The sequence below is a fragment of the Staurois parvus genome, unplaced genomic scaffold (genome assembly GCF_062004578.1).
Source record: "Staurois parvus isolate SC_StPar_1 unplaced genomic scaffold, SC_StPar_1.0 ptg000371l, whole genome shotgun sequence".
NCBI classification, from domain to species: domain Eukaryota; kingdom Metazoa; phylum Chordata; class Amphibia; order Anura; family Ranidae; genus Staurois; species Staurois parvus.
In genome coordinates, this window is record NW_028318167.1 from 1,887,987 (window position 1) to 1,915,256 (window position 27,270).

General features: G+C 40.7%; 1 long non-coding RNA gene across 1 annotated transcript; it reads left to right on the forward strand.

Annotated features, from left to right (window-relative positions):
• Positions 1–24,398: 24,398 nt before the first annotated feature.
• On the forward strand, positions 24,399–25,910 carry LOC149456181 (uncharacterized). Its single transcript, XR_016313946.1, has 2 exons — positions 24,399–25,165; positions 25,637–25,910. It is a non-coding gene; the product is annotated as an uncharacterized LOC149456181 (long non-coding RNA).
• Positions 25,911–27,270: the final 1,360 nt, after the last annotated feature.

Genomic DNA, 27,270 nt, shown 5'->3' on the forward strand with positions numbered 1-27,270 from the left:
ATCACTCCTGATGATAGGCGTGCCCTCCACAGGGGGAGGAGCCTGAACATGGCAGCTGTGGGGAGCGTGTGGCACTAGCTCTCTGCTAGGCTCCGCTTCCCGACCGCCCCAGCGACCCTCGGGAGCAGGGTTATAGAGCTTACCCACCGGAGTATGGAGAGCTGAGGAGGAGAGATCGGAGACCCGGGGATGAGAGCTGGATGGAGATTGCGGTGAGGAGCTGATCCCCCCGGCGCTTCAGGAGAGAGAGACCAGGGCGGCTGGGAGACGAGGAGACGCGGCGGGAACACGTGACCAGCCGCGGAGGATCACTGGGAGGAAAAAAAGCCGGTTGGCTTCCTGATGCAAGAGGGAGCCGCCGGCTTACTTCTGGCAGTACCCCTCGGCAGGCTGATCGTTCCTGGGTCTGGGAAACCCAGGAGAACCAGGAGACCCACCCTAATTCCCTGTGATGGATCCTAAAAGGAAAGAGAAAGAAAACTAAAGGAGAAAAAAGGATGAGCACAGATGGAAACCCAGAGGAATCCCCCTAGGACTGAGTTGCTAAGAAAGCCCTCCACTTAAAGCCTGAAGCCACCATCCAGAAAGCAGAAGGGTGAGTGAGAACTGCGGGGGGCTTGTTGTATAGTGGACCCCTGAGTGTTATAGGGGAGCAAGCGGTGAAGGAGAGGAGGGGGGATTCCCAGGGTTTAAGAAGAGGAGAAGCGAAGAGACCCAGGATACTCAGGAGGGCAAAACGCAAGAAAAAATAGCAGGCTTGCCGGGTTCATAAATTATAAATGATCGGTATAATCCTATCTTGAGAATATAGAAGAAAATAAGACATACAGAGGAAATGAAGAATAAAGGCCCTAAGGGAGCAGGGCTTAAAGGGTCTCAAACAGGCACAATAAAGAAATTCACATCATATGGAAATACTACTCCAGAAAGGTCCCAAGGCGCAAGTGCAAAAGGGGAAATGGACATTAGTTTGGGAAATAGCCCTAGATTATCACTGGGTATAAATAGCAGTTGTAGCCAACAAATAGCAGATGGGTTGGAAAAAAAAGAAATTGACGGTGAACTACAAGTACCAAATAAGAAAGAGATGATAGAAATGTTTCAAAGTTTGGAGAAAACGATAAAACATGAAATGAAAGCTATACGGAATGATTTAGGACATCTGTTATCAAGACTGGAAGAAACAGAGGAGAAAGTTAAAAACCAGGCCCAAACCATAAATAATCTAGGGAAAAAAATAACTAATTTGGAGAATACTCAGAAAAAATTGCTCTATAGGATGGAAGTTCAAGAAAATAAAGGAAGAAGGTGTAACCTTAGAGTACGAGGAATTCCAGAGTCGGTAAAAGGGAAAACACTGCATGAACTAGTTATAAAAATTTTAAACTCCATAAGAGACAGACCTGAAACAGATGGGATCAAACTGGATGGAGTGTTTAGAATAGGAAAGTTTAAACAGGCTACTGAAAAAGAGAGACCGAGAGATATAGTTGTTCAGTTCCAAAAATTTGGGATTAAAGATGAGATATGGAGGAAGATTAAAGGAAGATCATTAATTAAGTACGGAGATATAACTATTCAAATTTATGCGGACTTAACACCAGAGACCCCTATTGGAGCAAATGAAAAAACAGAACGTGCAGTATAGATGGGGTCCCCCAGCGTGCCTAATCGGCTGGAAAAATGGTGTTACAGCTTATCTGAGATTCCCGGAGGAACTGAGAGATTTTTGTGACAGACTGGATTTGCAAAGAATGGAGATAGTTGGGTGGGAAGAAGAAAAAGGAGAAACAGAAGATACAAGAAAAGAGGACTGGCAGCGGGTCGGGGGGGAGAGAGGGGGGGCCCGGGGGTGGGGAGGAAGAGAAGGAAGAGTTAAGAGTGTTGTTTGTGTTTTTTTTTTTTTTCTCCCCCTCTCGTGCTCCCCCCCTGGTCCCACCTCTGTTGGTGTGGTAGCTCCCCTGGAGTTCCGGTTGATGTGGGTAGTGAAGATTTTTCTCTGTGTCCAGTTGATAGAGAGAGGGGAGCTGGGGAGGGCGGAGGAGAGGTGAGCCAGCCATGGGCGGAGTTTATCCCCACAATTTTAAATCAATGGTGGGATTACACCCACAAATGATTAGTAGGCAGTTTTTAAGCCTAAAAACGGGTAGGGGAAAAAAAAGAGAGGGAGATAGGTGGGGTTGGGGTGGGGGATGGGGGTGGGAGAGGGGGGGTGGGTGGTAGGGAGGGGGGGGAGGGTCAATATGCTGCAAGATAGTAGGGCCTAATGGGAGGAGGTGTATTAGAGGAAAGATAGACAGAATTAAGAAAGATGGAAGAAATACAGTTTATAACATATAATGTGAATGGGTTGAATTGTCCTGGGAAAAGATTTAAGTTGTTTAAGGAACTACACCATAGGGCAACGTCGGTGGTATTCTTACAGGAAACACATTTTGAGATAGAATCAAACGTGAAATTAAAATCCAAATATTATCCAACATGGTATTACGCCGATTCTCCAATTAAAAGAGCAAAAGGGGTGGCAATAGGGTTGGCAAAGAATATGAGATTTGAACTGGAGGATAGAAAGACCGATCCGGAGGGGAGATTCCTATTTTTGAAAGGCAAACTACAGGGAATCGAGTGTACGTTAGCCAATATATATTGCCCCAACAAAAAGCCAGAGATCTATTTGAAGGGCCTGTTGAAAAAACTGATAGACTTCAAAAAAGGGCGTTTGATAGTAGCAGGTGATTTAAATCTCTGTATGGACCCACAAAAGGACGCAACCTCCCCTGTGCAGAGAGAAGGTGGTAGGTCTCTGAGAGCTTTGAAAAAAGTGATCCACGAGTACCAACTGGTGGACACTTGGAGAATAATGCATATGAAAGACAAAGACTATACCTTCTTCTCTAATGCACATGAGACATACTCGAGATTGGATTATATTTTAATAGATCATCAACTCATAGAACTGGTGGTTAAAATAGAAATAGAGATGAGCACATTCTCGGACCATGCCCCTGTCATCATGAAAATGGGATGGGGAAGACGGTGGACGGGAGGTCTAGGATGGAGGTTGAACGAGGCCCTTCTCATGGATGAGGAAATAGCTCAGAAGATTGGGGAAGAGATCAAGGTATATTTTAAGGAGAATGAGACAGAGGAAGTATCGACAGCCACAGTATGGGAAAGCCACAAGGTATATATAAGAGGAATCCTGATAGCGATGGGAGCAAGGAAGAAAAGAGAAAGAAGAGAGAGGGTTAGTGGGCTCCTAAAAGAAATCCTGGATTTGGAGCAGACACAAAAGAAGAAAATAACAAGAGAAACAAGACAGAAGTTAATGGATAAAAAAGATGAGCTAGAGATATTGATGGATGAGGAGAGGAGAAGAGTATATAACAAAGTATTAAGTGAAAGATATAGATGGGGAGATAGACCAGGAAAATACTTAATGAGAGCCCTGAATAAAAAGAAAAACAGGAATTATATTGAAAAGATAAAAAGTCCTAAGGGGGAGTTGGTCCACTCAACTAAAGAGATTATTAAAGTATTTATGGACTATTATAGAAACTTGTATAACATTAGTCCCCAAGGTTCCCCAAAAGAAATTAGAGAAGGTATTAAAGAAAAAAGGATGATATATTTAAAAAATGTGGGATTACCAAAGCTTAGTGAAACACAATTGAACTCCTTGGACGCGGAAATTTCCCAGGAAGAAATAGAAGCAGCATTAAGAAGTACAGGGGGTGGGAAAAGCCCAGGCCCGGATGGTTATACAGTTAAGTACTATAAAAAATTTAGTGAATTACTGTTACCGAAGTTGAAGAAGTATATGAATGACTTGGGAGGTGGGATGGAGGGGAGGAGGGAATCCCTTCAGGCCCATGTCGTTCTTATTCATAAGGAGGGAAAAGATCCTTCTCAGTGCTCTAGCTACAGACCAATTTCATTATTGAACACTGATACTAAGTTGTACGCAAAGGTTCTAGCTAACAGGCTGAAAGATCTAATGCCTGAATGGATCCATGGAGATCAGGTGGGCTTTGTCCCGGGGAGAGAGGGTAGAGACAACGGGTTGAGAACTTTAATGCTCATTCAGAAAAGTAGAAAAGGGAAAGCCCCGGTGGTGCTCTTGTCAATTGATGCCGAAAAGGCGTTTGATAGAGTGGACCGGGGCTTTATGATGGATAACTTGGAAGTGTTGGGGATTGGAGAGAGAATGCGTGAGTGGATAGGTAAATTATATAGGGAGCCCACCGCAATTATCACGGTAAATGGGGAGAGGTCGGAATCCATTGGGATGTCCAATGGAACAAGACAAGGCTGCCCATTGTCCCCCTTGTTGTACGTTTTGACATTGGAACCTCTGTTGTCAATAATAAGGAATAGTGGAGCGGTAAAGGGAATCCAGATAGAAAATATAGAACACAAAGTAGCGGTCTTTGCGGACGACCTATTGTTTTATGTAGGTAATCCCCGGATAACACTACCAAGTATAATGAAGATCTTGAAGGAATATGGTGAATTATCAAACCTAAAAATTAACCCAACAAAAACAGAGATTCTGAACATCAATATACCAAAGAGCGAAAAAGAAAAATTACAAAAAGAATTCCCCTTTATATGGAGAGAAAAAGATATAAAATACCTAGGAATAAAACTAGCCACCTCATATAAACAACTGTATAGATTAAACTATATTTCTCTGATAAATGAGACTAAGGAAGAATTAAAAAGATTAGAAGGAGGAAATCCATCATGGTTAGGACGTATAAACCTAGTTAAAATGGTAATTACACCTAAAATACTCTATAGATTTCAAATGGTCTCAATCAAACTTCCAGAGGCGTTTTTTAAGATAATGAGAAGAATGTTAACAAAATATATATGGAGGAATAAAAAACCAAGAATATCATACGAAACACTAAGTAGGACTAAAGAGAAAGGGGGAATGGGACTCCCTGATGTCAAGAGATATTATAAAGCAGTAATTTTAGCAAGAATCCATGACTGGACATTTAACCATAAGGGAAAAAGTTGGGTAAAAATAGAAAACGAATTGAGTGGAATTACTTTGAGTAAGATGATATGGGTTCCAGCACATTATAGAAGAATTAAAGAAAGCACAAGCACTTACACTTTAAATGTTTTTAGGATATGGGATAATTTACATAAACACATGAAATGGGATTTTAAATCTATATTAATGCCTCTTGCAAACATGGAGTATTTCCCTCCAGGAAAGGATGAGATATCAGGGAGATGGTTTAAAAAGGAAGATATCCAACTGAGAGACGTATTGGTAGAGGGGGAATTGAGAACATTTAAAGAATTAAAAGAGAGGGGGGGAGATATGTTTACTAGAATAGATGAGTGGAAATATCATCAACTAAAATGTTTCATTGGAAATCTCCCAAAACCCTTGAGATTAAAAAAGGAGTGGAATATGTTTGAAAGGCTATTAGAAACACGTAGAGATGGGAAACACGGTGTTACAAAAATGTATAGAATACTCACAGAATTAGAAACAGACACAAAGTTAATTTTTATAATAAATTGGGAAAGAGATATGGAGGTGGTGATAGATAAGGATCAACAGAATAAGATATTTAGATTGGTACACGAGAGTGTTAGTATGAGAGATGTTGAGATTAATTATAAATGTCTGACACGATGGCATATTACACCGAGCACTGAGCATAAGATGAGTGGGGAGAATTCAAAAATGTGTTGGAGAGGATGTGGGGAGGAGGGCACGGTGTTTCACATATGGTGGCAATGTCCAAAAATTCAGGTTTTCTGAAAGACAATAGTTAAATTAATAGAAAAAATAACTGGAAAGGACATAGGGTTAGACCCAACCATGTGTCTCCTACATAATGTTGTGACAACAGTAAATAAATATAAAGACTCAGGTGTATGGTACTACCTAAGTGCTGCAAAAGGGTTGATACCCAAGTTCTGGAGGAAGACAGAGGTGCCGATGGAGGAGGATTGGATCAATAGGGTAAACCAGATTAGTAGAATGGAAAAAACCTACTATATGCAGGAAGACAGGTTGGAAACATACTATTCGCGATGGGGAAAATGGGAAAAATCAGGATTGAAAGAGAAATATAGAAAATTTTAAACTAGGAAGTTATTTAAAGTCATTGGGCCTTGAGAGATTGGAGATCTTGCAGTGGGGATGGAGGGGGAAGGGGGGTCGAAATGGGTTGGGAGGGGAGGGAAAGAAAAGAGGTAATTAGAAGGGGCAAAGTAGAAATGTATTGATTATTTATATGTATTGTGTCTCTTTTTATGGAATTTTTGTAATAATATGAAAAACTAATAAATATTTAAATTAAAAAAAAAAAAAAAAACATGAGGACAAGGTGCTTTGTTGAGGGCATGTGACCTGGAACGGTTCAGGAGTAGGTCACCTGCCCCCCCCCCCTTTCTTGACCTGTGTTCAGATCAAGGGTCTGGTAGGAATTTAAGAAATGGAAAATGGCTGCCCCTTTAAATACGGTACTTTTTGAATTGTTTTTTACACTGATTCATGTTTGTCAGGGCAGTACACGAGTCCCTATCAACCCCTTTTATGGCCAATAACTTGCATATAAGCCATCAAAATGGGCACTTTTGAATTTATAAGTTTGAGTCCTATAGACTTGTATTAAGTTCGAAGTCCGCGGTCGAACTTTCGTTAACCTCAAATGTCCAACTGCGAACGAACAGGGGAGTGTTTGGCCCATCACTTTTCAGCAGTGACATCAGCACAGAACTGTCCATAACCCGTGGGACACTCATCTACTGTCTGGAGAAGTCTGGCCAGAAGTGATCGTCATGGAAGAATTGTTACCAAAAAGCTATTCCTTTAATGTGGAAACAAGGCTAAGCAGCTCAACTATACACAAAAACATAGGAACTGGGGTGCAGAAAAATAGCAGCAGGTGCAATGGACTGATGAGTCCAAATTTTAAATACTTGGCTGTAAAAGAAAGCAGTTTGTTCACCAAAGGGCTGGAGAGCTATAAAACAAATGGGTGTCTGCAGGCAATAGTGAAGCATGGTGGAGTTTCCTTGCAAGTTTGGGGCTGCATTTATGCAAATGGAGTTGGAGATTTGGTCAGGATCAATGGTGTAATGCTGAGAAATACAACTAGATACGTATCCATCATTCCAGACCATCAGGGAGGTGTGTGATTGGCCCCAAATTTACTCTGCAGCAGGGAATGGACCCCAAAGATACAGCCAATGTAATTAAGAACTATCTTCAGCATAAAGAAGAACAATGAGTTGGAAGTGATGGTTTGGCCCCCACAGTGCCCTGATCTAAACATCATGGAGTCTGTCTGGAATTACATGAAGACAGAAGGAGGCAGCCTACATCCACAGAAGATCTGTAGCTATTTCTCCAAGATGTTTGAAACAACCTACCTGCTGAGTTCCTTCAAAATATGGTGTGCAAGTGTACCTAGAAGAACTGAAGCTGTGTTGAAGGCGAAGGGTGGTGACGCCACATATTGACCTGCTTTGGATTTCTCTTTTGTTCATTTACTTTCCATTTTGTTAATTGATAAAAATAAACTATTAACACTTCCATTTCTGAAAGCATTCTTAGATTACAGCATTTTTTCACATCTGCATAAACCTTTTGCACGGTAGTGTATATGTAAGAATAAACTGACCCTGTAAAGCATTGCACCGGTAATCAGGTCTCCTACACACTGTCAGTTTATCTGCTTGCTTGTACACAGAGGCGGACTGACAACTCATGAGGCCCCCGGGCAATAGGGGATCATGGGGCCCCTGTGTTCTTGCCCAAATTCAAAAAAGCCTATGAAAAAGGTACCAGGGGCATCTCATGGGGCCCCCTACTGATGTCCGCCCATGTTTGTACATCCCATCCAGGCAAGCCGATACTTGCTGACAGGAAGACTCATTAAACTACCACAGCACTGTGGTAGTTCATTGAAGACTAAAAGCCGACAGCCACTAAGTCTATTGGGACATGTAGTCCATTCTCTCACAGAACACTGTGAATGAAAGACGCGGCTGTGTGGCCAGAGCACCTCACGGCCACGCTGTATTTGAAAACCGACAGCTAGTAAGGGGAACTGCACCCTGAACTTCTGTCACGGGGAGCGGGGCAGCAGGACGCAGCTGCAGGATCAGGAACATTACATATTCCACCCTAAGAAACGAGTGGAACATGTCCCCAAGGGTGAACTTATCCTTTAATCCTGTATTTAAATGTGGTGGTGTCAGCGTTATTTTTTTTCTTCCGGCTTCTGCCTGTAATGATGCTTCTGGTAGCACACGTCCTGTCCAATGGTGAAAAAGCTTACTTACTGTACTGTATTTATGGGCAGGAACCATGTTGTGACTAAAGAACACTCTCCTGATCTGTATAAGATAGTGAGAGGTGTTCTGTAATATATAGAGAGAGAGCTAGGGAGAATGCCAGCTGATAGGAATGCAGCAGAGAGCACAGGAAGTTATCAGTTCACTAGATTTTTGGCAGAATTACTTTTTTGCGCTTAATAAAGATATAGTGGCCTAGCTACTTAGCAATTTTGGATGGTTTGGCCTGTATGGTAGAAGTAAAGAGAGCCTGATAGAAAGGCATTAAATAATATGTTAACCTGTTATTTTAAATTCCTGAAATGTGCCTGCTATACAATGTATAAAAAATGATCCTGTTGTCTTTGTATTGCTTCCTTTGTGTGAAATACATGGTGAACCTGCCAGTCCTTCTGCTTTCCTATTAAAAACTGACCACACTATGCGTGAGAGCACATCCATCCACAGTGTGGTCAGTTTTTAAGCTGTGCTGGAAACTTAGCCTGTTTAGATTTATAATTAGTAATTATATGTGGGGCCAGTGTCATTGCAGTAGCTAATGTACCCTGATTTTAGTCCCTACCTATCAAATTTCTTCTTTTTATACAAAACACAAAATACTTATGATCAAGCATGTACAAATTTAATTAATTTGCATTTTGGTTCTCTGTGTATGTGCATTGGGGTAAAAATAAAAAATGAGGCAAGACAAAGCTCATGAACTTATGTGTATACAAGTTATATGCACACCTGCCACCTACATGAGCAGAGGTTATCCTCTGAACAAATTGAGAGATATAAGCAGTTTCATATGCAAATCTTGACTTTTCCTGTGACTTAAAGTTCAAACTCACCCCCTTCTGTCCCCCATTTGCCATAATGCAGTTTTTAAATTCACATAGCAGAAAAAAGTCACAAACCTTCTTGGAGGTCTAGGAGTAGCCATTGCATGAATGGAACACAGCTCATGTGGAAGGCTATAGGCAGAAGTCCTCAGACTATGACTCGCTGCTTGCTGTACACCAGCAAGGCTTTTTCATTGAGCCCTTGAGTACAGAGTGCTGAGCCGCTGAGTACAAAGTGCTGAGCCGTTGAGTACAAAGTGGTACCAAAAGATGTATAGTGTTCAAGCACCTGGCAATGTATCTTAGGCATTGTGGGGCAAAGTGACCTCCTGCCCATCAGTGCTTGCATAGTCTCCACCAGGACATCATTCAGCCAGTAAAGGACATAAAGTGTATTCAAAGGTAAATAACTCAGGACAGCAATGCTGAGGAAACTTTCCCAATTCCACTGACAGCAATAATATAAAACTATTCCTCCCACTGACACTAATAATGTGACCTTCACTGACACCAACCATGAGCACTGTTTCTCCTATGATATCATCAAGAGGGCTGGAAGTCTTCTCATGTGCACTATGACATTCTTTTTACACCCACTGACTCTGGGGCATTGTTATTCCTACTGTTCCTGGATGCTGGGACAATTAATACTTCCAAAGGTCACCAAAACAGAGGCATTTTTTACTCCTACTGACTATTGATCTCAGTGCATTTTTTCCATATTCTATATACTGTGCATTTGACTCAAGAGCAATTTTTACAGCTGCAGTAAAACAGTTCATCCTCACAAAAGCAAGCACAAACCACATTGCTAGTGTCTTAAAAGAGCACCTCACATGACTTGCACAGTTTATTATTTCAGAAATCTCTTTCAGTATGACTCTTCTTAGTAATCTGTAGATCAAGATGTTTGTAGGTAAAATGTGTAAAGATAATTTTAAGCCTGAAAACAGTGTCCATCATGTCCATTGCTCCCACCACTACCTCTGTTACCTAGTCATCACCTCTCCATTCTATTGGGCCCAACAAATGTCACTTCTTCCTCACTGTTTACATTATATTCATTCTTTACCCTTCCTTGGCATAAGTACAGAAGAAAATGCAGAATGTTGAGAAAGCAAAATGTAGACTAAGCCAGCATCAACTTTGAAAAAATTAATTTGCCATAATGACTGATTTTTCAAATTTGCACTTGTAAGTGAAGTAGGTTGGAGTGCATTTTAAATGGTTTTCCTATTCATGATTACAGAACTTCCACTCTGCTAGAGATTTCAAAGAGCCTATTGTTTGCAATCAGACAAACCCTGTCTGATAGACCTGCAATAAGATAAGTGAATCGGCAGGGCACGATTACTATGCAGCAGGAAACAGCAAAAATACAGCATGATAATGAGTAGGGATGGGTGAATATGACTAGAGTCCAATTGGTGGGGGTGGGGTTTCATTGAGTCCTGTTTGAGATTTGCAAAATCCAGAATTAGCAGTGAATCCCACTGAAGACTATAAGGGGAGCAATTTTGATATCAAATGCTGGCTATTTTCAATGCTAATAGGCAAACTATTGTCAAAAAGGACACGTGGGGCTGGGAACTTCCTTGGGGCGATATTTACCAATCCAAAAAAAATTTAAAAATACTTTATAGCTGAGAGAGGGTCCTTTTCACGTTACTTCGAGGGCAACATAAAAAGAACACAATCTTTGGGGAGGCCTATAGGCTGTATATGGTGGTACAAAACAGTACAATTTTCACAGACAGCATCAGTAACACTGTATTCTGGCATTGGATATGTTGGATGTGCAAATTAACTTTTACATTTATCTTGGCCTAAATACACCAGTAGCATCCAAATCCGATTCATTTCAACTTGAAAATTTTTTTTGCCAGTTTTGGCTATGAAATCTTATTTTTTTTTATTACGTTGTAATAAACCTGACTTGGGTGGTGGAAGTAGCAGCCACAACAAATCTAAAACTCCACAAGATACTCACTTCCACCTTCCAGTGATGCAATGGTTAAATCCCTCACTGGCCACTGTCATATTCTCCCTGAGCTACTTCCAGGTGCCAGGTTTTCAGCCTCTTTAATGCCCAACAGCGGATGGTGCATGCACACGAGAATCAGCCATTCCAACTGCAGTGTTCAGGGAATGCACATTGAGCATGCTCAGCTCATTGTACATATTTTTAAAAAATTTTCTTTATTGAAAAGCTCCTTACCTGCCAGACTGCATGCTGAGATGAGGGTCTGGTATGGATTTTGTGGGGGGGGGGGGGGGCCCTTGCCATTTTAAAAAGATTTATGCCATGGGGTGGGGGGGGGGGGTTCCTATCAAAATCCATACCAGACCTGAAGGGTTTGGTATGGATGGGGGGGGCCTCATTTTCTTTTCTTTTTTCAATGTTTTAATTGCCAGGCAATTCCGGCATTTTTTATACAAATCAACTGTCAGCAAGGAACCCCGCTGATAGCTGAAACATTAAAGATTGTTTCACAACTAAGATACCACCTGACTTAATAATATAACTCATGCAGTATTTTAGTAGCTGTGCGGTATTTTAATGCATATTCAAATGCGACAACACACCACGGTCGAACGGGGGGGGGGGGGGGTGTTCGGCACTTCACTATGTAGGAAGCTTGGTTAAGCCACAATATAAGAGGGAGCAACAAAACAGGTTTTATCTTTAACCCCTTTCTGCCCCCTCCTGGCAACCCTTTAAGTGGGACCTAATGTCAAGAGGAAGGATGGATTTGTTCATGATTACTATGATTGGCTCTAACTATGGTCACATGATAGGGGACCCATCCTGGCAGTTCCCAATCATAAAAAAAAAGACCAGGAGCTGTCTGTGACTCAGCACAGAAACCTAGGTCCCCATGGATGCATATGTGCAGTGTGTAGGCATTAATGTGTTACTAAACCCGGGACCCTGCATTCACTATATCTGGTCTCCCACAGTACATAGAACATGGAAATGCAATTATTGTAGTAAATATAAATATAAACTGCTAAATAACTTTTCTTATCAGCAGTTAGATTTGTTTTTTTTTTTTAAATAAAAATATAATTTTTTTAAGGAGACCACCCAGGCATGATATTTAAAGGAATTTTTTTATTTACTTTTTTACTTTAACCCCTTAGTGCTGACGTAACACAAATATGCGGCCTCACAGAACTGGGCTTTTTCCGTGGGGTCGCATATTTGCTTACCTGTCTTTGTGCTGGGAGCACGCCGCATGGTGCACTCCCAGCACAAAGACTGGGGTGTCACTGAGAGATCTGGGTCCCTTTCTAACGATCGGGACCCAGGGGTCCCGATTCCGAGTCACATGATCGCTGTGATAGCCTCTGATTGGCTATCATAGTGATCAGTCACTGTGAAGCCGGCCCCCTTGTTTTTTTTTTTCCTCTCTGAATGGAGGAGAGAGATGCATTGTATCTCTCTTTCGTTGCAGAGAGAAAAAAACAAACAACTGTTTGTGAAAATAAAAAAAGATAAATAAATATTTAAAGAAAAAGAAAAAATACCCAGATTTTGACCTAGTTCAGTGCCAGGGTTAGTGTTTGGATCAGGGTCAAAGGTCAGGATTTTTTTTTTGTTTGCTTTTTTTTTTGTTTTTAAATTGGTATCAGTGTCAGTTAGTGTCAGTGTGTTTTAGGTAAAAAAAACAAAACAAAATGCGCACTATAGTTTCTGAGCTGTACTCCAGGTTCAAGCAACAAATAGCAAACACATATATGATATCTTTGCGATTGTCAAGAGCTGGAGAATTTATTTTGCATTGTTCTTTGGTGGTAGGTTATAGTAGTAACAAGAAACACACAACTGAATTGAAAGAAATTATTTTTTTTTATTATTTTGGGCCAGTTTTCCTTTGATAATAAAAAAGAAATCAGGGGATGTCCATTACCATTTACCACCAAATGAAAGCCCAATTTGTCCTTAAAAAGACAAGGTATAGTTCACCTGGATGTACAATGTAGTTGAGATGATATGTACGGTTTTACTAACACATGCCAAAATTGTAAAATTTTACTTAGGCTTTAAGATTTGTTTTACCCTAAGGCGTGAAGGGGTTAAGCAATGAAAAATGATGCCCTTTAAAAAGGTACTTTTTGAATTTTTTTTTTCACTGATTCATGTCCCTCAGGAAAGTATCCGAGTCCCCATACACCTTTTATGGCCAATAACTTGCATTTAAGCCCTTAAAATGGGCACTTTTGAATTTACAAGTTCTAGTCCCAAAGACTTGCATTGAGTGCAAAGTTCGCAATCGAACATTCATTAGGTTCAAACTTTTGATTGCGAACTGAACATGGGGGCATTCGGCCCATCACTACTCTGCAGGGGAAAGGGCAGGCGGCATCAAATAGAGAGGGAAAATCCTGGAGCAACAGTGCTGGCAAAAATTAAGCAAAAATTAAGTGTAGAACATTACAGTCATAGGCTGCTGTGCAGATGAACATTCCCAAGTGTATTCCTATTTGTCGCCATTTTAACAAAAAGGTCTGTGAAATAAAAAAAACTATTGCAGCCAGCAACAATTAGATATATACTTTATACCCTGTGAAAAGACACATGCAGCCTGATATCACTGTAGTGCAGAGACAGGCTGCAGGACATCAGCAGCATTAGGATATAACAAAAGATAAAAAAAGGTAAACAACCCCCCTACCAAATTTCAAGTCTTTAAGATACACAGCATTTTGCTACTTACATGACATCCTGTAAGGGTTTACATTAACTTTTATGTTGTATTTTAACAGACCTTCCTAGAAGGACTGTACTATTTTCTCTTTATGCAGTTTGTCAGCAGCACTGCCTCTGGTTGCTGTGATCTAACCCTTTTATGGAATTGGGGCTGGCTTACCTAGAAGCCCCTGCATTTGCTTCTAACCAAGCTGACCTAAGTTCAAAGGACAGGCAATACATTATGGTTACAAAAACATTGGTCTGACAAAGTTCTGCAATACTTCACTGTGAATTTCAGACCTCCTGGATCAGTGCAAACCAATGGTAGTGGTGAATCCCAGCCTCATCCCTAATAATGAACAAGCATGGCTGCCCTACAGACATACGTATTTACAATATTTGCAACTAAATACATTTGTAGCACTACCCCCTTAGGACCTGCTTAAGTCTTGGGTCTCCCTATAGTCCTGCACAGCCAGGCAACACACATTTTTCACAGACTTGCATTCTGGAGACAATAAACAGTCCTTGAGCTTGGTTTTTAAGTTTTACTAGGGGTATTGAACATGGATGGGGTTATGGGATGCCCAAGGGAACTGCAACTGAGGACAACTCCTTAGCAACTAAGTACAAGTCTCTATACAGCAAAAAGGGTTTTCTTCCTGGAGAGCTCCCCAGCCTCTCCTGATGTACCACCCCAGACCCCAGATTAATTCTTTCCTCATCCACCTGTACTGGGTGAATCCCTGTCTTCTTAGATCAAACAGTCCCAGATGGGGGCTAGTCAGGTTTCCCACCCAAATGCTCTTTCCCCTTATCTGGTCCAGGGGGTGTAAGAGCACTCACTCTTCCTCTCCTGTGAGCTTGTTGAGTTGGTGGCTGCCTTCAGGCCTTCTGCTGGGCTGGCTCCTTCCCTGCTGCACAGGTGGTCCTCTCTCAGGTGACTGAGGTTGAGAGATTTTCTTTTCCAGCCTCAGCCTAGAGGTAGGCCCCTTCCCACTGAGCCCCCTCCCAGGCTCCTGCATCCCAGCCTCTCACTTCATCTTCCACCCAAACTCTCCTGCTGCTGAGCAGACTCTCTCACACTTAAAGGCTAACCTGGCCCCATGCTAAGCCTCCTGCTTGGCCAGAATCCTCTATATGTGAAGGCCAGACCCTCCTCACCCCCACACACTGCTTCTAGAATCTTCTCCAAGTCTCTAGAGCAGGGGGAGGTACCAAGGAACTGACCTGCAGAGCCCTCAGCCCTGACCTACATTTGACCCAAATGACTCATGCCCAGGCTGCTACTCAGCCTTCCTAACTAATATAAATTTGCTAGCTCCCCCTAGCTAGCTGGGGAGGCACTACACATACATACACATATATAAGATTTATAATAGTAAGATGATCTATTAAACATGGGTGTCTAAAAGCATTAAATACATTATTGTCCTGATTTAAAGCATTGAAACTTTTCTTTAAAAAGCTGTACCATGCAGAGTAATCCTCAATCTAAGTTTCTTCTGAAACTGACTCTCACAAAAATGTATCCTGTAGTTACAAGCAAGTCAGAAGGAGGACCCACTGAGCGGAACAACAGACACAGGATAGCGACATTTCCGGTTTTGTAAGAAGTATTTCTCTACATTGAAAATTTGCAGTGGAATGGGCACTTTGCAGCTTTTTTTTACTTAGTCACTTGTGTGTGGTCCACTTTAATTGCCATATTATTAGTATGCTTCCACGTAAGAGATATATCAACTGGCTAAATATGTAATAAGTACACTATTAACATGAGCCAAAATGAAAAGCATCATTTATGCTATTTTTTTTTAAACAAGGTGTGCCACAACGGAGGCTAATATAATTAAATAATAACCTAGCATACTTGACTTAATCGCTAGAACTAACAGATTATAAATATCAGATGTCCTAGGAGCTAATTATTAAATGTAACGATCTGTAATCAGTGAATCTTTCATGCCAGGATGGCGTACCGCTGTTCCTTTTTAATATTAATAGGGGAAATGGCTATTTATCTTAAAGTCAACAGTCACGCTAATGGCACGTATAAAATAAAAATTGTCATTCAGAGTCTAATTAGGACAGCTCTTTTAGTGCGGATTGTGCTGTCAGTCGATGCCGTTCTTGGAAGCTGTCTTATATGGGATCATCTATCATGGAAACAAATCTTTAAATTAAAGAGCTAATGTGGCACGGAGAATGTCAATGCTGTGGGGTTCTGCTGACAGCGGGTCATTTTTGACCTAAACAAATACACATACAGCTCTGTCCCTTTTTTGTGCCAGTCACAATAACATCTATTTACTCCATCATTAAAGGAAAATTATAGTCATTTTAATGGTTTTAGATATAGAATAGCAAATGTGTGCCTACATGGGCACAAGAGAGGCTAGGCTGATGAAAGCAATGTGAGGAACAACAGACAATGGTAGGGCATACTGGAACAGTGAGGAGTATAAAATATAGAGAACAGTGTAAAGGGAGACAGAGAATAAAGTGGGAGCCAGTGGTGGAAAGGGGGACAAGCCATGCAGTGGGAGCCAGTGGTGGAAAGAAGGACAAAGCATGCAGTGGGAGCCAGTGGTAAAAAGGGGGATAAAGCATGCAGTGGGAGCCAGTGGTGGAAAGGGGGACAAAGCATGCAGTGGGAACTAGTGGAGGAAAAGGGGACAAAGCATGCAGTGGGAGCTAGTGGTGGAAAGGGGGCAGAGAATGCAGTGGGGGCTGATGGAGGGGGTGGGGGCAAAGGACATCAGGACTGATATGAAAAGAGAAGGGGATAAAAACAATAGCTGATGGTGAGGAAGGGGAGAGGCAAAGGGAAACATAACAGTGAGTGTAGCAAAGGAATGGGGACCTAGTATTGGAAATAGGTGAGTAAGGGACACCACATTTCATATAAGGAAGTGCAGTGGAAACATGGAAGTGAATGGGAAAGGATGGGTTGGGATCACTAATAGGTGGTTAGAGAACCTGGGGTACTGAACAAGTAAAATGTAGAAGGATCATAAAATATATTTTTTCTGGTCCCAGTGATGAAGCATATCATATGATAACGTAGAGAGAAGGGAAAAAGAGAAGGTATTGCTCCCTAGAAACAGGTATGTAAAAAAGTGAAGGTATCTCTAACTGGTATGTTCTAGGCCACATGCACCTTTCTTTCCCTCAGTGGCATAAAGTTTTATATGTACTGAAACTCCAGCTGTTCCCTAGTTAATTAAATCTGCATAAGAGTGATAGCAGGACAGATTAAGTTAAAAAAAACAATTTATACATACCCTTTTGCCAGGTGTTGCAGGCCCTCTTATTGTTCCTCTAGGGGATTGCAGATCTTGAATACTGCCTGTAAAGATGTGGCACCACTTCCTGCAGCATTCTCCAAAAACCCAGGGCAGCCTGATGGCACGCACCCAGGGTTTTGTCCTTGATGCCCTGGTTGCCATTCACTGCAGAGCAGGACTGGCACTGAATTGCAGAGCAGTGAGTCTGTGGACAGTAAGAAAAAAATGATTAATATTACAGCAAGAGATGCCCTTTTTATTTTAAAGGATAAGTTCACCATTGGGAACATGTTACATGTTCCACCCATTTTTAGGGTGAAACATGTAAATGTTCTCAGTGTGAAGCCGCTTCCCAAATCCCCCTCCCGGTGACAGCAGTACAGGGAGGTTTCCCCGTACTAGCTGTCACTTTCTAAAAATGTCAGCGGTTGTGCGGAGTTCCGGCCACATGGGCGTTTCATTACTTCAGAGTTCTGCCTTAGCAGCTGTTGGCTTGTAGCACTCAATGAATTATCACTGTGCTGTAGAGCGCTGTGGTAGTTCATTGATTCTTCCGGTCAGTATATCTGCTTGTCCCTACATCCCGTACAGGCAAGAAAGATATACTGACAGGTCTGCAGGAGACCTGCATGGCACCAGCGATCTGCTGATCGCTGGTGCAATGCTTTCCAGGCTCCTGGAACAAAAAATAATAAATACTGATTTTTTTACCTGCAAAATTATTTTTTGTCAAAAGGTGAACTTATCCTTTAACACAAGCTCTGGCTTTAATGATTCTGTAGCCAGTGAATCAGCATAACAGCCAGGCAAAGAGAATTGTAAGAAAAATAATTTTAAGCTTCATTAATCAGTGTTAATGTGTTCAGCCCTAAGGTCAGTACAGTTTATACCAGTGTTTCTCAACTTCTCTTCATTCAAGACACCTTGAATGAATATTCTCGAGGCAACCCATTCTAAAATGTAAAAAATGTAACTAATAGTTTTACATAATGCAGCTAAATCCACACATGTAGAACACTCAAGGTTAGAGGTGATTTATTCTTCCAAAGCAAATACACATTTGCACCCTGGCACTGACTATTTTTAGAAAGTTTTTCTGTTCCGTCACCCCAGTGCTGATTGAGAGGGGCAGGGGATAGGCAAGCAAGTATTCTGTGCCGGTACCCTACATCCTCATTATCAACCAATTAAGCCATTGGTTGTAAGGATGCTGGTGGCTGGAAGGTTGTAATAGTGTACAATGAAAACCTGTAGCTTTGTGGAATTAAAAGGCAGATTTGATCCACCCGATGGCTTGTATACAGTTTTTGGCCAAGCATTTGGGCAAGCCACCCGTCAAGAAATCTGAAGGCACCCAGGATGCCTGGGCACGCTGGTTGAAAAAGGTTGGTTAATATGATGGCCCTTGTGAAAGGCTAGCCATAGTGAAATAAAGTACTAGTGACTTTTGGGTTGTGCGAGATGCATAAGAAATCATCATATTAAGCCTCCATTGACCAACCTAAACCAAAATCAGATTTGAATGGAGGTATAATATAATAAAGTACACCTGCACAATCCTGGGCAATATGAACTGGAATCAATATGTCAGAATGATCAGCTGATCCAGAGATATAGACAGCTAACATTATAGTAATTGCCCCCTCCCTGCCTCTTTCTGTCTTTCAGGCTTCTCCATTGATTATCCTGGTGATAGTCAGCCTCTATGACTAATCAGGCAGTCTGTAAGATAACAGGGGCAAGACCAAGCTGCCTATAGTTTTGTGAAAACTATTTTTTGTTTCGGCGTGGTTTTCAGTAAAGATAATCTCTTCTTGTGTATTTTGTATAATGTGCTCTGTTTCAATTTAAATAGATCACCTTGTGATTCTGCTGACCCCCTGAATAGAAACTTATTTCTTGAGCCAAGATGACAACGTTATTCGGCCACTTAGTTTTCAAAAGCTCAGAAGATGCTTGCTCCACAGTGCTAAATGCAGACTGAACTCTAGCACTGCTCAGTCTGGGTAGTCTCATACTGTTCCTCCATTCTTCTCGCTTGCATTTTCACTTTTCACCTTAGTTTCACTTTTGTGCTCCTGCATCACCCTGGCATATGTGCACCTGGAAGAAACTACAGCCAAGCTGTACTGACACATATTGCTCAGGAATATCAGTTATGAGATAGTTTTCACTATTGGGAAACCAGTCCAGACTTTACAGTGGTAAATGTAGACAGGACGTGGCTGATAGGCTGGAGGAGGTCATCAGAACTGAGATTCTGATATGAAGGGTGTGACGATCAGCCCAATGCCAAGGTCAGGAACTATAGCTGCCAAGTGTTTCTGTCTTTAGCAGACCCTGTTCACTTAGAACACCCAAACGCGCCCCCTACCCAGGAATGCAAATCAAGTATATATACACGTGATTTTGCGCAGCCCTGCCGCCCTGTAGCAGTAGCTCTACTATAGGGCGGCAGCAGGGGCGGACTGACAAATCATGGGGCCCCCGGGCAATAGGGGATCATGAGGTCCCTGTGTCCTTGCCCACACCCAAAAAAGCCTATGAAAAAGCCAATGAAAGGTACCAGGGGCATCTCATGGGGCCTCCTACTGACCCCGGGCCCTCGGGCAGTGCCTGAATGCTTGAATGGTCAGTCCGCCCCTGGGCGGCAGACAATTGGTTAGGCTATTACTAAAACCAGTATTCATTGAATGCAGAGGAAATTATTTAATATGATAAAGAGTAGATACATATATATCTTTTTACAGATATAACTGGTCCTTTGAGGTCCACCCAAATGCTAATGTGGCCCGCAGTTAAATTGAGTTAAACATCCCTGGCCTAGAGGAGGATGCATAAGGTGATATACTTAAAGTGTTACTAAAACCAGGACCCTGCATTCACTATATCTGGTCTCCCACAGTACACACAACATGGAAATGCAATTACTTTAGTAAATATAAACTGCTAAATACCTTTTCTCATCAGCAGTTTGAACAGTCTTGTGACTTCTATCAGTGTCCAGCAGAACACTGGTTAAAGCTTGTAGGAGGAGTTTTCATTCTCCTTTCACTGTCCTTTGAGACTGCATGACCCGTGACCCTCTGTCTGGACAGTACTGATGATTGGCCCTCTGCTGCTCACATGCACTTTTCCAAGAAAAAAAAAACCTCTCTAGCAATACACACCAAACTGAGGATGTGAAGCTTGCCTCCAAGGCTCTGTTCTATCAGGAGATGAGTCGGGAACAGTGGAAGAAGGGGAGGATTAGAGAAGACAGAATTAAATATCCTGTTTACACATTGCAGAAGATTGACCCCATAAATTCCACAGTGAGTATACGAAGCATGCTTTACTGCATATACAGATTGGTTTTACTGTTGTGGGATTAGTAACAATGTAACATATTTCTTGCTCTCTCAGTAGCTGGCGCTCTCCTCCACTATCTGACATCCTACACTGTAGATGGGCCCTCTATTTCCTCCTATACAATGTGGGATTGCTGGTCCTGCATTGTATGAGATCACTTCAGAGAGCTGCATCCAGAGGTTTTGGGGGACCAATCTCAAAGAGGGGGAAGCTTGTGAGAGAGAGGAATTAGGTAAGTGTATATTCTTATTCATCATCCCTAAGCCTGACAAGAAATTAACCTTTTCAGTGGGGATGGGGACACTGGAGCTCGGCTTTACATATGGTGCTTACAAACTACACAGTGTCCCCATAGTGTACTTACCTTTAGGGAGACCCATGCTCCTCCCTCAGTACTTTTATTAGGGTATGTACAGTGTATGTGCTAAAGCGTACTCATATTTTAAACATGTATTGGGAAAAACAAAAAGACTATAAAACTTGCTGCACAAAAGAAAACTGTTGTGTGTGCACTGCCCATTACAATTGTTCCTTGTTGATGGGAGGGGGGGTTCCTCTTTAATTGTACTGTTCTGTCCAGCCAGTGGAACATATTGTCACAGGCCTCGTGTGAAACTGGATTCTGTTCATTTTACAAGCACTATGTTAAGTGGCATGAACACAGCAGTGATTGAGAAGTGAGGTGTGAACCGCATCATTCTCATGGAAACTTAACTGTGGGAGGCATGGAAACCCTATACATCTGTTTTCTGCTGACTGGAACCCGGCTGTCAGTGTGATAACAGCTGTAATCAAACCAAGAGGTGCCTGTGGAATTCCAGACTTCATGCCCAATTTCCATTGCAAAGGTAAAATTATTCAATGGTAATTTAGTCTAAATTGTGTTTATGACAGTTTGTGGCAGCATGCAGCTTTGCAGAGCACAACACAAATAGGCTGAGTGATGGGACAAATACTCCCTGACAGGGCTTTGGGAAGAGTGAAATGTAGAAATGCAAGCATTAGTGTTATCGGCTTTTAGCAATGGAATAAATCTCATTTTTCTACCAACTGCTGCCACACCTGGGAGAGAATTCCTCTGTATAAATATATTCTAAAATATTCTTTGTCTGAATGTATTCAATGTACCCTCATCTCTAACAGCGAGCATAATTCTTCCCTTCATCCCTGTAATAGAAGATTGACTGATGTAAAAGAATATCATATATATCCATCAGAGAACGAAACTGCAGGACTCAGTTGTCTTTTAGCACCAAAGGCAGTGTTGTCCCTCCACATTAACCAGAATTTCTGTTGCCACTTGGTTGGCTCATAGGGTTCAGAAGAGGTTAAAAAAATTAAAGCGGATCTTCACCCTCTTAAAGGATAAGTTCACCTTTTGACAAAAAATAATAAATGCACATTTTTTTGTTGGTAAGACAATGTGCATTTATTATTTTTTGCTGCAGGAGCCTGGAAAGCATTGCACCAGGAATCAGCAGATCGCTAGTGACAAGCAGGTCTCCTGCAGACCTGTCAGTATATATGCTTGCCCATACATCCTGGAGCAGGTGCAGCTGCAGCAATGGAAGCATGCTACATGTTCCACCCTAAAAACGGGTGGAATATGTAACATGTTCCCAAAGGTGAACTTCCTCCATCCAATACATGAATAGTGGTTTTTTTTTTGTTCATTTACCTTTTTTTTTTTAACCACTTCAAGTCTGGACACTTTTACCCCCTTCCTGTTCAGGCCCATTTTCAGCTTTTGCGCATTGCGCAGTCATGCAACACTGTGCCCATATGAATTTTTTGAGACAGATAAAACTTTATTTTTGTGGTATTTATTCACCACTGGGATTTTTATTTTTTTTGCTATATAAATGAAAAAGTCCAAAAATTTTGGAAAAAAAGTGTTTTTCTTATAAAATTTTAAAAATAAATAATCCTTCTTCATAAATCTTGGCCAAAATGTATTCAGTTATCTTCTTAGTAAAAAAAAAAAATACCCAAATTAGTTTATAACCAAAAATTATAATTTTGTAAAAATATTTTAACATATTTATTTTATTTTTTTATATTATATTTATGGGTTTTTTTTACATACTGTCACCCTAGCAGTACAGTGTCACCATAGTGACACTGTACTATTTGTGGGAGGCTATAAAGATTTTTTTTTTTTTTCTACACTGATTGCTTTTACACCCATAAAGGCTGTAAAAGCAATCATTTCTCCTCTCTGACTACATTCTTGCAGCAATTGAGAAATACTGTGTGAGCTGTGATTGGTCACAGCTTGTCACATGGTACAAGGCTGTTGTGAATAGCCTTGTACCATGTGACCTCTGTGATCGTTCACAGATTTCACACGTAGTAAGCAATGATGTCAGAAGTGACATCTTGCTTACTACTGGTCAAGTGATCACTGATTGGCCAGTCAGTGATCAGATGATCGGGACCTCACACAGAGGTCCCGTGCAACAATTGGTGTTCCACTGTGTTTTATTTTACATATACACATTTAAAGTGGTTCTAAAGTCTCAAGGTTTTTTTACCTTCTTGCATTTTATGCATGAAGGTAAAAAAGCTGTGTGCAGCATCCCATGACTCCCACTTCTCATTGGCTGAGACAGAAGCGGGATCCATTGGCTCCCACTGCTGTCAATCACAGCCTGTGAGCCAATAAGTAGAGATAAGGGGTGACTCCATGTGTGAATGTGTGCCCCCATAATGTCTGCTTGCTGTGGGGGTACCCGACAGAAGGGAGAGGCCAGGAGAGCCTGCCGGGGACCCATAAAGAGGAAGATCCGGACTGCTTTGTGCAAAACCACTGCACACAGCAGGCAAGTATAGGCATGTTTGTTATTTTTTCTTTAAAAATATAAGCCTTTAGAATCACTGTAAGAAAAAGAATTCCCAATTTAAAAACAAAGGAAGCTTGCTTTGAGGCTCACTGCCTCATTAAAACCTCTGACTGAGCCATCTGATAAGGGATGAGTCACTGCTGTATTGGCTCCAGCCCATTTACAGAACTTTTTTTTTACAATATATATTCCTTTTGATCTTGTTGCATGCACTGACAACTTGATTTACCGGTATTACCTGTATACCCAATTGTGGCCCTGGCTGCCAATTCTTATAACTGCTATGTACTGCTATGTACTGCGATGTACTAATTGTTTAAAAAGTTCCAGATCACTTTTTACAGTACATCCAATAATATTAGCAACAAGTATTTAGCAGCATATTTAGGAGGTGAAAAGAAAATCTCAAATCTTCTGCCACTGACAACCAGTTAAAAAATGCCTTCAACCTAAAACCTAAGTGTTCCTTTAAGATGACCATTCTCAGACATAGTCTTTTACAACATGAACTATATCAAATCAAATAAATTAGTAATCTGATTGTGTATGGATACTAATGAGCATGGTGTAAAACCTCATGAGACAGACCTGAATGATACACAGCAGAATTCAGTATCTAAAGAAGGTTTGGATTAAGGTTATCCACTTGCCCTCCTGAGGATTTACACCCCTTCCTAACTAGGCCATTTTTTGCATTATGGTGCTGCTTTACTTTAACTAACAATTGTGCGGTCATGCAACACTGCATACAAATTAAATTTACATCCTTTTTCCCCCATGAATAGGGCTTTCTTTCGGTGGTATTTGATCAACTGTGCATTTTTAATTTTATGTGCTATAAAAAAAAAGTCTGTCAATTTATACAATATATTTTTTGTTTTGCTATTAAACATGTCCTGTAAAAAATCAAAAGAATCAAATTTTGTCATAAATTTAGGCCAAGATGTATTCTGCTACATGTTTTTGCTAAAAAAAATCCCAATACGTGTAAATTAATTGGTTTACATGAAAGTTATAGCGTTTACAAATGGCGGTATAGATACTGGAATTTTATTTTTTTCTTACTAGTAATGGCAGCAATCAGCAACCTATAGGAGAACTGTGGGGGGGAACTGATTTGGTGTCACTGACATCCCCAGTGACACCAATACAGCGATCAGTGCTAAAAAAAAAAGCACTGACATTGTACTAATGGCACTGGGCTGGAAGGGGTTAACATGTGGGGTGATCAAAGGGTTAACTGTGTGCTGTTTTTCAGTAAGCTGTGTCTGTGCTTTCAACTGTAAGCACACTGCTTTGTATGGCTCTGCTATGCAGAGCCATACAAAGCAGTGTGCTGGAGCTGACAGGGGAGAGAACTGTATTGTTTACATACAGTTCTCTCCCCCCTTTGGTAATACACAGTGATCACTGGGTGCTGGTGGTTGACAGCTGAGGCCGCACATGCGGCTCGCATGCGCCCCCTATCCGGAAATGCAATATCACGTATATACGTGATTTTGAGCACCCCTGCTGCCCTGTAGCAGTATTTCTGCTTTAGGGCAGCGGGAAAATGGTTATAGAAAAGATAGACTGCTGGTCCCAAATGAAAAATCTTTAAATATCAATGCTTTCTCTAGTTTCAGGTACTTATCACAACAAGACTTCAACATTTTTGCTCTCTAGGTGAAGCTATTTTCATCATAGTAATAGCCAATTGGAACTAGAAGAATACAGGAGATTTGAACTGTGGACTGGGTGTGTCTATTATTGTCAACTCAATTAGTGAAGGCTGGGCATGAAAAGGATGGATGTTTGTACCCTGGAGGATAGAAGGAGAGTCAACAGGTGTGTCTACCAGATGGATATGAAATGTATAATTTCCAAATTGAAGGTGGATGTTTGATGTAGCCTCCTGCTGTCAATTGAGATTGGCATGATTACAGGTGGTATATAGACATGACAATGATTGGTGTACGTCATGGGTCCTTAAGATGTGGCCCTCCAGCTGTTTCAGAACTACAGGTCCCATCATGCCTTTGGGAGCCATGCTCGTAACTGTCAGCCTTGCAATGCCGCTAGGGACTTGTAGTTTTGCAACAGCTGGAGGGCCACAGGTTCAGCACCCATGGTGTACATCCTAGTCAACCTTACAGGGTTTTACATGTACAATTTAAGTATAATTTATATTATTTACATGAACAGTTTAACATTTCTGATTTAGAAGTTTTATTTAAAATACAATGCCAGTACATGTAATTTTTTTGACTGCTGTTATCCATTAAGAGATACTGACATCTGGTATATTTGGTATTTTAGAGGTTTTTACATACTCCAAAACCTGGAGAAAAAGGAACAAAAATGTTACTGTTCCAACCATTGACCCAGTTGAGAAGAACATTAAAGAGGATCCCACTGATGTGCAAGTCATTCAGGAATGAACAGTAAAAAAGAAGCCAGCTGTTTACAGAGCTCAGTAGCTTAAGTTAAAATTTACACACACATGTTGAAAGGGCAGAGAAATGACTCATACTGTTCTAGGAATCCTCTGTCATGTGCACAATTTGTATTAAATGTTTATTTGTAAAACAAAGCAATACTCTGATGTGACAAAATTATTTCTTTGACTTCTGTTATCCATTAAGAGATTTTTGGTGCAGTGTGAAGAAAACCACAAATGAATTATACCATAAAATAAGAAAATAACTGTCTTTGGCTCTATACAAATTAAATGTTTGACTAGGTTTTAAAAGACGTGTTCATCAAGTTCATTGTCTAAGGAACTCAAAGTTTTATCCAAAGGAAGGTAGAATGCAACCCCCTTGGGCAGGTGAAAGCCCACAAGAGCACTCAGATCAAAAAGGCACATATTACTGATTTTACTTGTTCATGCAGTAAGACATTTCTTCAGCCTAACTACTTTGATTGTAAGGAAATCATTTCTATACCGATTGAAAAATCATCATTTCTCAATATACAGCTCCTGTCCTCTTGGCATTTGTAAAGCCTTGAAATAAAATCTTATTATGACATTTGGTATATTTATACATATACAGTACTTCTTATTCAGATTTTACTTGGCTTTCAGACACTGTAATGCAATATATTTTGATCAAGCAAGATACAATTACAGTGCAAAGTTTATTGGGTTTATTAAGTATCGCATAATAAAAATGTACTTTATGGATTTATATAATCAAGCCTTGGATATACAGTGGGCTAATTATTGACCCAATTCTTGTATCAATAGGAGTGTGCTAAAATGTCGCTATTTTATATGAAAAAAGTTTGATCACCTGACCTAAAATGAATTTGGGCAGAGCCTAATAATTTGCCTTATCAGCATGTCTTGTGAGGTCTTCTTGTGGCCTGACTTTATTCTAATGACTCTAGGGGGTAGATTTAGTCAAAAATCTTTTGCAGCTCTGCATAGAAACCAATCAGCTCCCAGGTAGACATGTGCAATTCATTTCATTACAAATCAGAATTCTGTTGAATTTTTCATTATTCAGAGATTCGGATATATGTGAATTTCTGAATCACAATAGTAACAAATTTCAAAGAAGTCAAAATAAATTATAATGAAACAAATTATTCAAATTCGAAAATGAATTAGAAATTGAAAATGAATTAGAAATGGAAGCATATTGCAATAATACAGTAAGGTATAAAAGTGAAATAAGATGATGATTCCTACTTAGGCTGCTTTATAGAATAGAATAGAATAGAAACAAATTATTCAAATTTGAAAATGAATTAGAAATTGAAAATGAATTAGAAATGGAAGCATATTGCAATAATACAGTAAGGTATAAAAGTGAAATAAGATGATGATTCCTACTTAGGCTGCTTTATAGAATAGAATAGAATAGAATAGAATATAAAGCAATAGAATAGAAATGAAAATACTAGAATAGAACAAAACAGAATAGGAAATAAAAGAATAGAATGGA